This window comes from Prunus avium, chromosome 6, assembly GCF_965620075.1.
Source record: "Prunus avium chromosome 6, drPruAviu1.hap1.1, whole genome shotgun sequence".
Taxonomy (NCBI): domain Eukaryota; kingdom Viridiplantae; phylum Streptophyta; class Magnoliopsida; order Rosales; family Rosaceae; genus Prunus; species Prunus avium.
The window spans coordinates 22,443,153-22,462,130 of NC_142289.1; the positions used below are offsets into that span (position 1 = coordinate 22,443,153).

At 35.4% G+C, this 18,978-nt stretch overlaps 1 long non-coding RNA gene and 1 pseudogene across 1 annotated transcript; both read left to right on the forward strand.

Annotated features, from left to right (window-relative positions):
* Positions 1-4,016: 4,016 nt before the first annotated feature.
* Positions 4,017-6,044, forward strand: LOC148293839 (uncharacterized; annotated as a pseudogene).
* Positions 6,045-10,224: 4,180 nt separating this feature from the next.
* Positions 10,225-11,031, forward strand: LOC148293840 (uncharacterized). The gene is made up of 2 exons (XR_015836446.1): positions 10,225-10,345; positions 10,635-11,031. It is a non-coding gene; the product is annotated as an uncharacterized LOC148293840 (long non-coding RNA).
* Positions 11,032-18,978: the final 7,947 nt, after the last annotated feature.

An 18,978-nucleotide genomic window follows, 5' to 3' on the forward strand; every position in this document is an offset into this window, starting at 1 on the left:
GAAACCCTACAACTATTCATGCCCACACGTGACACTCGAACCGAGGCTCATGGGATTTTTTTAATTTTCAGGCCAGTCTGATCTGAGGTTTCAAATTTCAAGGCCATGGCCCGCCCATTGGGTCGGGCCTAGACAAGCTTGACGGGTCGAGCCACCCATGTGCCTAGATGGGCCCGGCCTTTTTTTCATTTTGTTTACTTTTTTTTCTTCTCAGTCTTCTATAACTTTTTATTACAAAGGAATGAGCAGCACTATGTAAGAATGGAAAACTTTCTATCGGTTAATTAGTGCACATATTGACGCTCGAGCCAAGCCTAATGGGCTTTTTTGAATTTTCGAGCCAGGCCAATCTGAGATTTCAAATTTCAAGGCTTGAGCCCAACCTACACGAGCTTGACGACTCGGGCCTTTTTTTCTCATTTTGTTTACTTCTTTTTTTCTAAGTCCTTTATAACTTTTTATTACAAAGTACTGAAAGTGCCACCACCATCAACGATGAGGAAATAGAGAGATTGAGAAAATTGGTGCTTGAAATTTGAGAAAATAAAAGAATGAGAGTAACACCACCAAAGGAATGAGGATTTAGAGAGATTGAGGAAATTCGAGCTTTAAATTCGAGAGAATAAACCTTGACAAGTATAGTATTTAATTGGTGATTATATTTTGTTGACACCATGTTGACTTCACCTCCCCCTTAAGCAAATCCCACCAATTAAAGGATACCTCTTGCTTGTCATACCTCACATCCCACCAAACAAGGATTAGCTAGCCATGCCCCCTCTCATGCCTTCTCAATGCCCAAGGCCCCAAATCAGGGGGAGGCCATGTAGAATCCCCAAACCAAGTAGAGCCATGCATTCTCTACCACAACTTGGACTACAAAAGGGAGCTCACCACCTCCAAGCAAAGGGACCAGTAGCTGTCACTTCTCCAAGAGCTCTCCCAAGCCCCCTATTTCTCTTCTACAAGAGCTCTTAAGCTTCTCACCCCATATCTCTCTCTCATGTACAATGTAATTTCCATATTCAAATACAAATACAAAGCTATAAACTATAGTGGATGTAGGCCCATTATGGGTGAACCACTCAAACACTTGTGTTATGTGTGTGATTATGTCTTAATCTGTTATGTACAAATTCACCCGTTAACATATTTATTATTTGTTATTTATTATATTTATGGTTGGGTCGGTCTGTGTCGGGCCTAGATAGGCTCAAAAGGGTCGTGTCGGGGGCTGACCCAAGGTTTCAAACCCTTTGCCCAAGCCCTATCCAAACTTAGAACTTGCCGAGATGAGTGGGCCTAAACAACAGGAGATAAGCATGTACAATTATTGTCCTCCACTGTGGATAGTTTTCACCTAATTTCTAACCAAAATACAAAAATATGGCATGAACAATTTTTTTTTCCTTTCTAATAACTAAAATACCAAAAGATGCCATGAACTTATGTTCTTGCCTACCGCATTCTAGCGTAGAAATTCCTGAACACATAGTAGTATAGCACTAGCCAAATAAAGAAAATCAACACAGGACAACTGAAGATAAGGGAGATCATAGGACCAATATATGCCATGTAGTTGAGACATAGACCGTTGTTTTGCGTGAAGGAGGATTCTAGGAAACCCGACAACAATTAATGCCCAAACGTGGCGCTCGAACAAGTCATTTAGGCTAAGTTTTATTGTTTGCAATTTACTATTTTACTTTGCTTTACAATTGTCATTATATATGATGACTAATCCTTTTGTAAGCATGAGCTGGTGAAACTTGGAGCAAAAGCCTTATATGTTAAGCCACATATCCCTTCACCAATTAAAATCAACTAGTTGCCGCCTTTTAGCTACTATAAATAGGAACCATTTCCTTTGATTGTTTTAATGACATGCATAGTAGTGTATGGAAGAACAAAGAAAGTTAGAGAGGAATAGAGGTAGAGAAAAGTAGAATTGTTAAGAAAAAGAGTGGGAGACTGAATTTGTGAATGCGGTGGAAAATTGGGAAACACTTTACATTTCTAGCAAAAGCTTTGGTGTCAAGGTAGGGGTTTCTTGGGGGTCTTTTCCAGAGATTGATTTAATTAAATTTTGTGAACACTATATTATGCGTGATATGATTATTTGATTAATATTCTTGTTACAATTGAATGTTTTTCCTGGAATGTTTATGTGTTCTTGACTAGTTGGACAATGTTGGTATAATTGTATATACATTGATGATGTTTTAAATGGTTACATTGTTGTGAGATACATGGGATATGTGAAAGGCATAATTATATCATGTCATGGAAATTGGTTGGAGTTGTTGGATTGAGAAAATAATGATGGAAAAAAGGGTAATTGAAATAGTCTTTTGTGTAGTTGAGTCTAACTCTTGGCAGGTACCAGGTCTCAAGGATCCCATAGTGTACATGGTTTTTATTGGGTGATTCGGGAATGGCGATAGGGAGTTAGACAAGATGACTAACAAAAGGGAAATTATGGGATGATTGAGATGGGTGTTAGTTCATATAAATGGGCATTCGGGATCAAGTGGTATAAGCATGGTATGGGACGTTCAGGTCTGCTTGTCCAGTTATATGAATTAACGGGAATAGATGAAGAGCATTCATGCATTGCTATTAATAATGTGACACTTGGCTGTGTGATTATATGTCAATTAATTTAATTATATCAATTTACCGTGAAAAGGTTTATATCCCTACTAAGTTGTTTCGCTCACCCCCTAATAGATTTTACAGGTACAGAACCTGAAATCTAGAGCTTGTGATGATTTTGGCATATCTATAGAGTGCATAGTGCACATAGCTTGTGGATGAATAATGAGCTACTCTTTTAGTGAACTCTGGAGTAGTTCTAATTTGTAAAATAATGTAAAAAATTTAAGATTTCAGTTGTTGTCGTTTCCGCTGAATATTCTATGTGAAATATTTATTTTATTTAAATGTTTCTTCACATTTTAGTTATAGTTTTTATTAAATTCTATAATTAAGGTGTGAATCACGTCTTAACCCAAGGTTACTTAAATCCGTGGTTGGTGTGTGACAAGTTGGTATCAGAGCATAGTTTTATGATTTCATTAAATTGTTTTGTTATTCATTGACCTGTTAAATTAATGTTTAGGATGCAACCCAATCAAAGTGATGATACATGGGGAGGTTTCCAAATGGACCCGATGGCCTCATCCCAGTAGACGAAGAAGTATACCACAGCCGTCTACACAACCAAGCTTATGTGGACGTAGTTAATGAAGTTATAGATACATGATATAGAATGATGTTTTATACACCAGAGATGCAGAGACTAGTTGTTAGACATCTGTTACAGGCCAACAATATTAGGAGTCAATATCAATTAAATATTGAAGCACATTCTTATGACCAGGTGTTAGAAGATGTTGCAGTTATAGCTGCTGATATTTGGCCACCCCCAGGGATAGACTTACCTTATGTTCCAGAACCACAGGGGTTAGACTTACCCCATGTCCCATACCCAGAAGATGAAGCGTATTTGGAACTTCTGGACCTTGATGCTCTATCTGCTGAGTTTGTTGCGTCAGCTGCTTCAGTGGTTATCACTGAACCACAAAAGTCTGATCCAATTGTCATCAATCTGAGTTTTGATGATGAAAATGAATATCCCGAGCCTGTTATCCCTCCCGTTGAAATTATAGATATTAGTTCTAATGGTGAATAGATTCTCTCAAAAGTTTGACTAAATAGATAGTGTGAACCTAACAGGTTGATTTTGGTATGGTGGATTTGTATAGTTTTTGTGGGTAGCCTTATGGAGGTCTTGGAGTAGAGAGTTCTTTGTAACATAGGTTTGTGACTATTTTGTTAAATTTTGTGAAATAGGTTTGTAACAACTTATAAATGTTCATTATGCATGTTTGATTTTATATAATAATTTTTTGAGTATAATTTATAAATGTTTAATATTATTTAATATAATTTTGTAGAATATATATATATATTTTAATCTCGTGGAATTATTTGGTAAAGGTTCAATTGTTAAGATGGCTGGAATAGAAGGACAAAATGAGAATGATGTGAGTGATAGTATGAGAATAATGTTAGCCATTTAGGATATGGCCTATGCTATTCGTGAGACAAATCAACATAACCACGAATCCCATCAGGAAACTCAAGATGATCAAATAATGAGGATTCAAGGAGAATTTCGTAAGACATGGCCACCTGTGTTAAAGGGTGATCCAAACCCTATGGTAGTAGAAGAGTGGTTAAGACAAATGAGGAGAAAGATGAATGAACAAATAGTTCCTGGAAACCTGAAAGTGACCATTGCTTCTACCTATTTGGAAGGACAAGCTTATCATTGGTGGGAATCTGTCTTGGCTATGCATGATGTTGAGATTGCAACTTGGGTTGCCTTTGAGACAATATTTCTGGAGAAATATTTTCCTGAAACTATGAAAACCATGAAGGTACGTGAGTTCACTAATCTTTATCAAGGTGATATGATTGTGGGACAATATCAAGCTAAGTTTGAAGAACTGATGCATTTTGCTCCTTACATGATTCCTGATGAGTCTGCAAAAGCAAAGAAATTTGAAGAAGGATTGAGACTAGAGGTCAAGGAGAAAGTGGAACTTTTTAAGTTAAAGAAATATGTTGAAGTTGTTGATCGTGCCTTAATGGCGGAACAAAGGATACTTAGTTCTAAGAGAGTTTTTGAACCTAAGAATCCAAACGAGGGACAAAGCAGTAAAGGCCAAAGATTTTTCCCCTCTCGTTCCTGGTATCAAAATCCAAGATCATTTGAGGCAACTCGAAACTCAGGATTTTGTTATCATTGTTGGCAGAGAGGACATTACCGGAGGGATTGTCCCCAGCTACAATCATATCAGATACCTGTTGTTCCACAACCACAACCATAGTTCCGTGCACAACAACAACAATTTCAAGCTCCACAAACACAGCACTGTGCTCCATACCAAGCTTCACAGAATCAGTTTAGAGGTCCTGTTAATCAACAGGCACAACGTCTAAGAGGACAACCTACACAACAAAGGCCTAGGACGCCAGGAGCAGCAAGGAGACTAGAACAACTTACGCAAGGACGAGTATATGCTGTTGGACAAGTGGCAGAGCAGAATGAACCTACTTTGGTGGAAGGTACATTTCTAGTTTTCAACTTGTGGGCTAGAATATTGTTTGACCCCGGTGCTAAATATTCATTCATTTCTGTGTCATTTGCATCTATTTTTGGATTAGAATATGAATTTATGAAATCCTCGTTGATGATTGGATCCCTATTGGGTAAATGTGTTGAAGTTAATAAGATGTGTAGATCATGCACAATAGAAATATCAGATCATAAACTTGTTGTTAACCTGATGATACTAGAATTCATGGTGTATGATGTAATATTGAGGATGGACTTGCTTACCAAATTTAAAACTATTCTTGATTGGGGTAGAAAGATGGTGACTATGACTCTCAATGAAGGGAAAACATTCAGTTTTTATGGAAATAAGAATAGGTGCAAGCCTGAATCAATCTTGGATAATAAAAATTGTAATTATTTGAGATTGATTGCTCATATGGCCAATAAGGATCTGGGTTATCCGAAACTTGAGCTTATTCCTATAGTGAAGAATTTCAGTGATGTTTTCCCAGAAGAGTTATTGAGATTACCCCCAGAACATGAAGTGGAATTTTCTATAGATATTTACTGTGGCACATCACCTATCTCTATACCTCCACATCGGATGGCACCAGCAGAGTTGAAAGAACTCAAAACACAACTTCAAGAACATGAAAGAAAAGGTTTCATTCGTCCTAGTACCTCACCATGGGGTTTTCCTGCACTCTTTGTGAAGAAAAGTGATCAAAGTCTAAGGATGTGTATTGACTATCATCAACTAAATAGAATCACCATCAAGAACAAGTACCCATTACCTAGGATTGATGACCTGTTTGATCAACTGCAAGGTTCCCGATACTTCTCAAAGATTGATCTTCGCTCTGGTTATCACCAATTACGAGTAAAAGCAGAAGATGTATCCAAAACTGCATTTTGAACGCGATACGGATATTATGAATTCCTAGTAATGCCTTTTGGATTGACAAATGCCCTGGCGGTTTTCATGGACTTAATGAATTGAGTTTTTCGGACTTATCTTGATCAATTTGTGATTGTGTTCATTGATGATATTCTCATTTATTCATCATCTCAAGAAGAACATGAACAATACATGTCAATTGTTCTACAGACATTGAGAGAACACAAGTTATTTGCCAAGCTAAGTAAGTATGAATTTTGGTTGACAGAAGTAAAGTTTTTAGGACATGTTATTTCAAAAGAAGGCATCGTTGTGGATCTTGCAAAAGTAGAAGCAGTGTTGAATTGGAAATAGCTGAAAAATGTTCATGAGATTCAAAGTTTTCTTAGTTTGGCTGGCTATTATAGGAAGTTTATCAGGGATTTTTCTTGGATAGCTAATCCAATGACCAAGTTGACACAAAAGGGAGTTAAGTTTATTTGGGATGATAAATGTGAGGAAGCATTTCACGAGTTAAAAACTCGATTGACATCAGCTCCTGTGTTAATTATACCAGAAAGAGGTATAAGTTATATAGTATATACTAATGCATCATTACTTGGTTTAGGATGTGTTTTGATGCAGTCTAACAGAGTTGTTGCTTATGCTTCTTGTCAATTGAAATCACATAAGAAGAATTACCCAACACATGATCTAGAACTGGCAGCCATTGTTCACGCATTGAAAGTGTGGAGACATTATTTATATGGGGAACATTTTAAACTCTACTCAGATCATAAGAGTTTGAAGTACTTATTCACTCAGAAGGAGTTAAATTTAAGACAAAGGCGTTGGATGGAATATCTAGAAGATTATGACTTTTATTTACATTATCATCTAGGAAAAACTAATGTAGTGGCAGATGCTTTAAGTCGAAATCCCCAAGAAGTCATAGCCAGTTTATATGATCAAAGATGGAAAATGGTAGAGTCTCTTTATGATTTTGACTTGTACGTAGATATGCACGAGGATTGTGCATATATATGTAATTTAGTAACTCACCCCACTTTGATTGGAAAGAAGTTGAGGCACAAGAATCTGATTCTGTGTCTAAAGACATTCGAACTAAGATTACAACTGGAGAGACACTAGATGGATATCCACGCAGACAATGGATTAAGATATTTGAATAGATTATATGTACCAGAAATGTTTGATCTAAGAAAGGAAGTTCTGAGAGGACATCATTCGTCCTATACAATTCATCCTGGAGGGACAAAAATGTATCATGACCTGAGACGTAACTTTTGGTGGAATGACATGAAGGGAGATATAGAAACATTTGTAGCAAAGTGTCTTACATGTCAGCAGGTGAAAGTTGAACATCAGAAACCATCAGGTCCATTACAACCATTACCAGTGGCAGAATAGAAATGGGATCATATAACCATGGATTTTGTTACATGTTTACCAAAATCTAGAAAGGGACGAGATGCAGTATGGGTTATAAGGGGCCGTTTGACCAAATCTGCACATTTCTTACCGGTCAAAACAACAGATTCTACTGAAAACCTTGGAAAACTTTATGTTCGGGAGATAATAAGATTATATGGGATTCCTATTTCAATTGTTTCAAATAGAGATTCCAAGTTTACTTCCAAATTTTGGGAAAGTTTACAAAAAGTGTTGGGTACGCAACTAAATTTAAGTACTGCTTTTCATCCCCAAACTGATGGACAGTCAGAGAGAACCATTCAAATTTTAGAGGACATGTTGAGAGCATGTATTCTAGATTTTGGGCGAAGTTGGGAAGATCATTTGGTGTTGGCAGAATTCAACTACAACAACAACTACCAATCTAGTATTCAAATGGCACCTTATGAAGCTTTATATGGAAGACCTTGTCAGTCACCTATATGTTGGACAGAAATAGGAGAAACTGTGTTGCTAGGACCTGATTTGGTACAAGAGACAATTGAAAAGGTTAAACTTATCAAGCAACGTCTTTTAACTGCTCAAAGTCGACAAAAGAACTACGCTGATCGAAGAAGGAAACCATTAAGTTTTAATGTGGGGGATTATGTATTTCTTAAAGTCTCACCACGAAGAGGAGTAAAAAGATTTGGAAAAACTGGAAAATTAGCACCAAGGTTTGTTGGACCATATGAAATCTTGGGAAAGATTGGTGAAATAGCTTATAAGCTAGCATTACCACCTCAACTTTCGCATATACATAATGTTTTACATGTTTCTATGCTTCGGAAATATGAGCCTGATCCAACCCATGTTCTAGATTGGGGAGAGCTCAATTTAGATGAAGAACTGTCATTTGAAAAAAAAAAACCTATACAAATTTTGGATCATAAAGAACAAGTGTTACGAACAAAAACAATACCATTGGTCCAAGTTCTTTGGTTACATGGAAATACACAAGAAGCTACATGGGAATTAGAGACGGAAATGCGTAAGAAGTACCCAGAGTTGTTAGGACGAAATTCCTTTTAAGGAAGGTAGATTGTGAAAACTCGTATTTTTATAAAATAATATATATAAATATATATATATAATTAAATAAATAAATAATAATAATAATAATAATAATAATAATAATAATAATAATAATAAACTTATTGCATATGCAACACCTCTTGCATGAGAATGTTTATTGGTAAAAATCTAAAAGACAAGGAGGAATGGATTTTAGGTAGAGTTAAATGTTTATTATATCTTTTAAATAACATGTGGCAGTTTTTCCTTATGTGGTATTTGACGTGCAAGTCATTTAGGCTAAGTTTTATTGTTTGCAATTTACTATTTTACTTTGCTTTACAAGTGTCATTATTTATGATGATTAATCCTTTTGTAAGCATGAGCTGGTGAAACTTGGAGCAAAAGCCTTATCTGTTAAGCCAGATATCCCTTCACCAATTAAAATCAACTAGTTGCCGCCTTTTAGCTACTATAAATAGGAACCATTTCCTTTTATTGTTTTAATGACATGCATAGTAGTGCATAGAAGAACAAAGAAAGTAAGAGAGGAATAGGGGTAGAGAAAAGTAGAATTGTTAAGAAAAAGAGTAGGTGACTGAATTTGTGAATGCGGTGGAAAATTGGGAAACACTTTACATTTCTAGCAAAAGCTTTGGTGTCAAGGTAGGGGTTTCTTGGGGGCCTTTTTCAGAGATTGAGATTTAATTAAATTTTGTGAACACTATATTATGCGTGATATGATTATTTGATTAATATTCTTGTTACAATTGAATGTTTTTCTTGTAAATGTTTATGTGTTCTTGACTAGTTGGACAATGTTGGTATAATTGTATATACATTGGTGATGTTTTAAATGGTTACATTGTTGTGAGATACATGGGATATGTAAAAGGCATAATTATATCATGTCATGGAAATTGGTTGGAGTTGTTGGATTGAGAAAATAATGATGGAAAAAAGGGTAATGGAAATAGTCTTTTGTGTAGTTGAGTCTAACTCTTGACAGGTACCAGGTCTCAGGGATCCCACAGTGTACATAGTTTTTATTAGGTGATTCGGGACTGGCGACAAGGAGTTAGACAAGATGACTAACAAAAAGGGAATTATGGGATGATTGAGATGGGTGTTAGTTCATATAAATGGGCATTCGGGACCAAGTGGTATAAGCATGGTATAGGACGTGCAGATATGCTTGTCTAGTTATATGAATTAACGGGAATAGATGAACAATATTCATGCATTGTTATTAATAATGTGATACTTGGCTGTAGGGGTGGGCATCAATCCGGCCGATCCGATTACACCGGCCGAACCGATTATATTGGTTTGGTTTGGTTTGGTTTTGACCAACGAAAAAGTCAACAGTTTGAAAAACCGATCCGAACCGGGTTGGTTTGGTTCGGCTGCGGTTTGAGTGTTTTTGAAACTGTCCTAAACCAAACCGAACCGATATAACTCCATTTAATATTAATTTTATTTAATATACATGTGTCAAACAACAATTGGTTAGTAGAAAGGCATATTATGTACCCTTTCACACCTAATTGGACCCCAAAAACATAACAAAACCAAGAAAACCCTCCACTACACTCACATTCGAAGCCTCTCTCTTCTCTTCTCTACAACTAAAACTCAAACCTAATCTGAAAAAAAAACCCAAGCGAAGCAGCCGCCAGATCTCATTATTAGCCTCAGCACCTCCAAGTTGTTGACCTCATTATTAGCCTCAGTGCCTCTTGGATCTTCCTCTTAATTCGCAGCTGCAAAACCATGTTTGAGATACTCAATGGGGCTTGGAGAAAATAGCTCATACCACTTCAATGATTCAATCCCACCCTCTTAGAACTAAGGTTTGTTTCAATTCTTGAATCATACCCAGTTTTTGTTTTTGTTTTGTTGTCTTACTCTGCTTTGTAAGATGTCAATTAATCAATTAGGTTTTGAAATTTCTAATTTGATTTGTATTAATCAATTATTTGTATTAATGAAAATATGGGATTGGGTCTGTCAGGGTGTGGGAAGAGCTGAGAGAATTGGGTTATGGAAGAATAAATGATTTGTCTTTTCATTGCACTAGTTTCCAAAAGGCTATTAATTTTTTATTATTAATACCTCACTTGCATGGTCCCTATGTTGTAGATTTTGTATTCAATCAGAGAGATGATTTCTGGAACGAGGCCATTAAACTTGCTGATTTGCACCACCTCAATGTGGTAGCTTCTATGGTGTTGTGCTTGATGGGCCGGGAGGTTCTGTGCCAACAGTGACAGAGTATATGGTTAATGGCTCTCTCAGAAATGCCTTGCAGAAGAATAAGAAGAAATGTGTTTGTTTGGCTTTTTGTTCTTTGCATTAATTTGATAAAATCAGAATGAATGTTGTATCTGACTAGTTGGTATGTAATTTCCAATTGTATTAATCAATTGGGTATTGAAATTTGTTTGTATATGTATGAAAATATGGGATTGTATGTTGAAGTTTGTTGCTGGAATTTTGGATGAACTTTGATGAAAATGTTTATGTTTGTTAGGAGCAAGTTCAGTTTTAGGATTATTTGATGGAATACAGATGTTAACAGGTTTTGTGTTATTGTAAACGTGTTTTCTTTTATGCCTAAACCGGCCGAACCAAACCGCACCAAACCGGATATGAATGGTTTGGTTTGGTTTGGTTTTCATTTTGATTTTAGCTCAAACCGAACCACACCGGACCGTAAAAGTTTAATTGGTTCAGCTGTGGTTTGAGGGTGAAACCGGACCAAACCAGACCGTGCCCACCCTACTTGGCTGTGTGATTATATGTCACTTAATTTAATTATATTTTATCATGAAAAGGTTTATGTCTCTACTAAGTTGTGGTTTCGCTCACCCCCAAATAGATTTTGCAAGTACAAAACCTAAAATATAGAGCTTATGATGATTTTGGCATACCTATAGAGTGCATAGTGCACATAGCTTGTGGATGAATAATGAGCTACTCTTTTAGTGAACTCTGGAGTAGTTCTAACTTGTAAAATAATGTAAAAATTTTAAGATTTCACTTGTTGTTGTTTCCGCTAAATATTCTATGTGAAATATTTATTTTATTTAAATGTTTCTTCACATTTTAGTTATAGTTTTTATATTAAAGTCTATAATTAAGGTGTAAATCACGTCTTAACCCAAGGTTACTTAAATCCATGGGTGGGGGTGTGACAACTATGTAATTGCTATCCTTAATTCCTATGAGCTAAATGAAGTATGCAACGTATTAAGTCTACACACAGCACACAAATGTCTAGACGCAAGTCCTAAAGGTCACGAATCAATAGAACTCAAACAACTAGAACCAAATAAACTAGAGATTAAGAATTCATCAATCAAATTTGAAACTGAAATTAACTTAGCATCCAAAACTATGATTAATAAAACTATGAAATCATCCTAGCTTGAGGTAAAAGTCTTAGCTAGATATAGTCATAAAGAACAAAACAATAACTTAAATGAAAATAAACGCAAAACTAACAAAAACGAAGAAGAATATAGGTGAAGCCCTCCTCTTGAAAATATGCTTGAAGCTCTGGAAGGGCTAGTCTTGAATATGTTGCAAAGGTTGGTATTTATAGAGAATAACCCTTGTTGGTATGGGAAAGTGGAGAAAACATATTAGGATTCCAATAACTAGTTGGATTGTAACTTTTCAAATAAGCAAGCATATTTTTTTGTATGAACATCCTGCACGAAAACCATCACAACTCCTTTTAGAAAATTCCAAATCACAAACCGTAAAATACTCCAGAAAGCTGACTTCCAGATCCTTCTAACCGTGGCTCATAATAATTTGGTTCATTTTGAGGAAGTACATGTGCGTCTACGAAGTTGGCTGATGTGCATAAGAAGTTTCTGTCACGCCCCAATCCAATCATTTATGTAACCTTGGGTTAAGACGTGATTCACATATTAATTATAGAATTTAATAAAAACTATAACTAAAATGTGAAGAAACATTTAAATAAATATTTCACATAGAATATTCAATGGAAACGACAACATCTGAAATCTTAAAATTTTTACATTATTTTACAAGTTAGAACTACTCGAGACTAAAAGAGTAGCTCATTATTCATCCACAAGCAATGTACACAACACACTCTATAGATATGCCAAAATCATCACAATCTCTAGATTTCAAGTTCGGTACCTGCAAAATTTGTTTGGAGGGTGAGCAAAACCACAACTTAGTAGAGACATAAATCTTTTTACAGGAAATTGATATAATTAAATTAAGTGACATACAATCACACAGCCAAATATCACATTAATAATAATAACTGGACAAGCAGACCTGCACATCCCATACCATGCTTATACCACTTGGTCTCGAATGCCCATTTATATGAACTAACGTCCATCTCAATCATCCCATAAATCTCCTTTTGTTAGTCATCTTGTCTAACTCCTTGTCGCCAGTCCCGTATCACCAAATAAAAACCATGTGCACTGTGGGATTCCTGAGATCTGGTACCTGCTAAGAGTTATACTCAACTACACAAAAGATCATTTCCATTACCCTCTTTTCCACCATTATTTTCTCAACCCAAGAATTCTAGCCAATTTCCATGACATGATATAATTATGCCCTTCACAACAATGTAGCTATTTAAAACATCACTAATGTATATATAATTATGCCAACATTGTTCAAATCGTTAAGAGTACATAAACACCCAATACAAGGAACGTCAACCAAACTGTACCACGCATAATATAATGCTCATGAAATTTAATTAAATCAATCTCTGTAAAAAAGCCCCCAAGAAACCCTACAAGGAATAAGTCGGCAATAACTCCTTCCCTATTGGATGGTGTTTTGACGGTTTATATGCTTACTATCCAAGTAATATATATGTCGTTATTAATGTAGTAGATAAGGAAGAATGTCTTACGTTGTGACTCTTCCAATTCCTACAATCCTATTCTATTCTTCTTAGTGAATTGACAAAGCTAATAGTCATAGCTATGCTTACTTAACACGTTGTTTTCTTTGACACGTAACCACATTAACAAGAACTATTTTACTAATATATATATATATATATATTAGTAACCTTTTGGGTACTTCTTATGCATTTTAGTTTCTAATTCTCATGTAACCTTCTCTGTATTCCCATGTAACCAAAGAACTTTGACCAATGGTATTGTTTTCGTGCGTAAGACTTGTTCCTTGTGATCCAAAATATGTATTGGTCTTTCCTCAAATGACAGTTCTTCATCTAAGTTGAGCTCTCCCTAATCTAGAACATGGGTTGGATCAGGCTCATATCTTCGATGCATAGAAACATGGAAAACATTATGTATATTCGGAAGTTGAGATGGTAATGCAAGCTTATAAGCTACTTCACCAATCCTTTCTAAGATTTCAAATGGTCCAATAAACCTTGGTACTAATTTTTCAATTTTTTGAAATCTTTTTACTCCTCTTTGCGGTGAGACTTTAAGAAACACATAATCCACCATATTAAAACTTAATGGTTTCCTTCTTCGGTCAGTGTAGTTCTTTTGTCAACTTTGAGCAGTTAAGAGACGTTGCTTGATAAGTTTAACCTTTTCAGTTGTCTCTTGTACCAAATCAAGTCCTAGCAATATAGTTTCTCCTACTTCAGTCCAAAATACAAGTGACCGACAAGGTCTTCCATATAAAGCTTCATAAGGTGCCATTTGAATACTAGATTGATAGCTGTTGTTGTAGACGAATTCTGCCAACACCAAATGATCTTCCCAACTTCCCCCAAAATCTAGAATACATGCTCTCAACATGTCCTCTAAAATTTGAATGGTTCTCTCTGACTGTCCATTAGTTTGGGGATGAAAAGTACTACTAAAGTTTAGTTGCGTACCCAACGCTTTCTGTAAACTTCCCCAAAATTTGGAAGAAAACTTGGGATCTCTATCTGAAACAATCGAAATAGGAATCCCATGTAATCTTACTATCTCCTAAAACATAAAGTTTTCCAAGGTTTTCAGTGGAATCTGTTGTTTTGATCCGTAAGAAATGTGCAGATTTGGTCAAACGATCCACTATAACCCATATTGCATCTCGTCCCTTTGGAGATTTAGGTAAACTTGTAACGAAATCCATGGTTATATGATCCCATTTTCATTTTGCTACTGGTAATAGCTATAATGGACCTGATAGTTTTTTATGTTCAGCTTTCACCTGCTAACATGTAAGACACTTTGCTACAATTTTTTCTATATCTCCCTTCATGCCGATCCACCAAAAGTTACGTATCAGGTCATGATACATCTTTGTCCCTCCAAGATGAATTGTGTAGGACGAATGATGTCCTTCTTTCATAACTTCCTTTCTCAGATCATAAATTTTTGGTGCATACAATCTATTCAGGTATCTTAATCCACTGTCTGCGTGGACATTCCATCCATCTGGTGTCTCTCTAGTTGTGCCTCAATTATCTTTCCAATCAAAGTGGGGTGAGTTACTAAATTGCATAGATATGCACAATCCTCGTCCATACCTACGTACAAGTCAAAATCATAAAGAGACTCTACCATCTTCCACCTTTGATCATATAAACTGGCTACGACTTCTTGGGGATTTTGACTTAAAGCATCTGCCACTACATTAGCTTTTCCAGGATGATAATGTAAATCAAAGTATAAGCAACAACTTTGTCTTAAATTCCATCTTCTAGATATTCCATCCAATGCCTTTGTCTTAAATTCAATTCCTTCTGAGTGAATAAGTACTTCAAACTCTTATGGTTCGAGTAGAGTTCAGAATGTTCCCCATATAAATAATGTATCCACATTAGGGGTGCAAGTTGGATTGGAAAATCCGATTCCAACCGATTCCGGTCCGAAAATTTCCAAAAAAATCTGACTCCGACAAATCCGAATTCCGTAAACGCCGAAATCCGAAATTTCCAAAAAAAATCGGATCGGATTCGGAATGTACATGGAACTTCCGATATTTCCGAAATTTCCAATCCGAAATGTTCCGAAATGTTCCGAACTCATTCCGATCCGATAATTCCGATATATTCCTAATATATTCCGATTTCAAAAATTCCAAATATTTGAAATGCATTCCGATCGGAAAATTCCGATTTAATCCGAAATATTTTGAATTAATCCTACAAAAGTTTATACAACAATCAATATATTTAATTTATACGCTCAACATTTAGTGAATTTCCACAATTTTTATATATGCACAACATTTAGAGAATTCCCACAATTTTTATATATGCACAACATTTAGTGAATTCCCACAATTTTTAATTGGTCCATAGTTTTGTCACAACCAACCAAAGACACAAGTTTTCTTTGATATTATTGGCAAACATTATATATACATATATAATGAAAATTTTAAAAGTACATTTAAAAATATTAGTAGAAGGAAAATTTTTTTTGTAATGCAACCAATTTTGATTTGATCTAAATTACGTAGTGTATTGATTTTTTTTCTTTTAATTCTAACTCAATTTCTTGAATAGGACTCATTGAGGTATGAGGTCATGCATTTAATTATAAACATATTTTCTTTATGATCAATTGTCATGGTGCTAATCTATTACTGTTTTCTTAATAATGTGAATATAAACATAGGGGGTTACAAAAAAGTTAGGTACATCGATGGGTAACTCACCCTTAAAAAAGGTAGGATATTGACATGTTGTATCAAATACAAATAGGTATCAAACTCTTATTCATGCATGAATCATGATTATGAAAATTAAAAAATAGGGATGATCATGGAAACACATTGGGATTGAACCCTAATAGTAAGTATGTAGTAGTATCCCTTGCAATTTTTCAAGATAAAGTTTATATAACATTATTTTTTATCAAATATATTCACATGATACATATACATTTGGACAAGGATTACTGGGTTTCCTACAAAGGGTAAGAAGAAAAGCTAATAATTCTATAACACGTTCAAGGGTTCCATATATATATATATATAATATAATATAAAATTATATTTGTACGATAACACTAATTTGTGACAGCCATATATATGTCTATTCCGGCCAGGAGAGGTTCACGAGATTTTTTGTTTTTTTTGTTGTTTAAAGAAAAGGTGAGAGAGTTACTTTAGATCCAAATCAGAGCCCCCTCATATTCTCCCCCAGCCCCAGCAAACAGCAAAGAGATTTCACTCCATCTCTTGGAAAACCAAACGACTCGTCTCTCTCTTCACTAGAGAAGAAAACAAGATGGAACTTCAAACGCTTTCATCAATCTCACTATTAACCTCCTTCCCTTTGCAATAGCATAGCCACTGCAAGTCTACACCAAAATCTCTATCATTATTCACTATTCAGTAAGTTTTCTTTTTTATTTTCTCTAGATCTTGTTCATGTATAATTGGGCAATTGAATTTGTTTACTTGTCTACCCAATTAGAAAGGAATATTGAATAATTTTATTTTAAGTCTTGCAGGGTTTGGTCTTCTAATTTTGTGTGTCATTCTCTTGTGCTTGTGTGCCATTTTAGGATTTTATTGCATAATTTGTGGTATTAAAATTTAAAGATGAACAATACATTTTCTTATAGCCACTGGAACCACAATAATACACAGGACGTGGATCATCTTTCTTTTCCTTATACACCTTATAGATTGCCTGATTATTTTATATGTTTATTGCAGATCTAAAAATGGCACAGGACGTGGATCATAGCCCTCAGGTTCCCAATGAAGTTCCCGACCAGGTTCCTGAGCAAGCTACCATTCGTGGCAATCCAAAGAAGCAAAAAATTACCAAGAAGTCTGGTTTTGCTGGAAACCATGGAAAATCTGAGGTATGGAATTTTTTAAAGAAAGTTTTGGAGGAGGAAACTGGAAAATACAAAGGAATTGCAATTTGTGTGTTTTGTGAAGCTAGAATTACTGCACCTTCTAGGATTGGCACTAATAAGCTATGGTCTCATACTAGGAGTTGTAAAAAGTTTCCTCGTGATGAACAAGATAATGCACAGACACTAATTTCTGTAATGGGAGGTCAAACTTGCAACTGGAAATTTGACCAGGAGCTATGTAGGAGTTTTCTTGCAAAAATGATTATCCTTTGTGAACTCCCATTTAGCTTTGTAGAAAAGGAATGCTTTAGGATGTTTTGTGAAGTTATACAGCCCAAATTTCATGTTGTTTCTAGAACCACAATCACAAAGGATTGTTTACAAATATATCATGAGGAAAAAACCAAGTTAAAAGATTATTTCAAAGAGATTTCTGCACGAATATGCATCACAACAGATTTGTGGACTTTGGTTCAAAATCTTGGGTATATGGCCTTGACAGCTCACTTTGTGGACAAAGATTGGGTCCTTAGAAAGAAAATCATAAATTTTCGAGTTCTTCCACATCCACACAAAGGAGAGGTTATTGCAAAGGCTATAGAAAATTGTCTCTTAGAGTGGGGAATAGAAAAGGTTATGACAATCACCCTTGATAATGCGAAGAATAATGATACATGTGTGATGGATTTAAAGAAAAGATTTAACAAGAGAAATATGATGTTATTAGGTGGAGAGTTCTTTCATGTAAGGTGTTTTGCACATGTCATCAATTTGGTTGTGAGGGATGGAATTGAAGAGGTGAAGACAACCATCAAGCGTCTTCGTCGAAGTGTTAAGTATGTGAGGAGTAGTTCATCACATTTGCAAATGTTTAAAAAATGTGCTTTGGAGGAGAGTGTAACTTGCAAGAAGGTTGTGTGTTTAGATGTTAAAACAAGATGGAATTCAACATATTTGATGATAAATGCAGTAATGGAGTTTGAGAAAGTATTTGATAGGCTTTTGGAGCATGATCCATTCTATAGAAGTGAATGTGAACTGAAAAAAAATAAAGAAGATGGAAGTGAGCTGGGTTTGAAGAAAAAAAAGGGTGGAAGTGACTGTGATGAGGGGGGTCCCATAAATGAAGTTGATTGGAGTAAATTGCGAAGTTTGCATACATTTTTGGAAGATTTTTATCTTCTAACAAAGCGTATATCTGGTTCTCATTACATCACCTCTAACACTTACTTTGATGAGGTGACACAAACCAAGGATATGCTCTTGCAACAAATGGGCAGCAATGATGTTTTTCTTAGTTCCATGGCTAAGAAAATGAATGAAAAATTTGAAAAATATTGTAACATTGATGCTTTGAATCCAGTTTTGATTGCTTCTATTGTGCTAGACCCTAGATATAAATTGGATTACGTGACGTTTTGGTATAGAAGTTACTTGGATAGTGATATTCTTCTAAGTGAGGATGAAAAAGATAAAAAAGTTGAGGATTGGGTTGAAAGATTCAAAAGTATGATGTCACGTCTTTATCTTCATTATAAGTCGGAAGCCACATTTTTAGATGATCAATCTGCAAATTCAGAGAGTGTTGTGGCTAATCAAGGTGGGAATTGATCCAAGAAGGAGATGTTTAGGAGTAAATTGAAAAGAAAGGAGCATGCAAATGCTAATAATGATCT